Here is a 518-nt window from a genome sequence, read left to right as displayed (position 1 = left end):
TCACTCTGTTGGTTAATGCAGTTATTGCTATTTTGTTTGATCACAATAGATTGGTTAATTTACATTTAAAAACCCAGAAGCCATTCATTTACGAATGTGATTGCACTTTAGTTTACATATTTAAATTTTCAGATACTAAGATTTGAATGAGGCATAATAACATGCTTTTTCTCAAATATATTGTTATAATCATTTCGGATGTACTGTAATGATTTTTTTGCATAAAAATTAATTTGGTGTTCAAAAAGTCTTTTTTTCAAACTTGAGTCTTGAAAAAGAGGGAGTCGTCTTATAATCAGGGCCGTCTTATATTTGGGCCAGTACGGTACATCATATTTACTGTTGCCACTAGAGGGCACTTTGTCCACCAAAATCAATAAAACTAAATGCAAACACTTTCAAAACTAACCATCAGAAAGCCACTCTCATGAAACGAATAGTCAAAGCAGAAAAATTTGATTGGAAGCTTTTTCAAATTGAATTACTCGAGAGTCTGCTTTTGACATAACTCCTGTGTA

This window comes from Corythoichthys intestinalis, chromosome 3 (genome assembly GCF_030265065.1).
Source record: "Corythoichthys intestinalis isolate RoL2023-P3 chromosome 3, ASM3026506v1, whole genome shotgun sequence".
Taxonomy (NCBI): Eukaryota; Metazoa; Chordata; class Actinopteri; order Syngnathiformes; family Syngnathidae; genus Corythoichthys; species Corythoichthys intestinalis.
The sequence above is the reverse complement of the archived record's forward strand: the minus strand, read 5'-3'. Positions refer to the sequence as shown.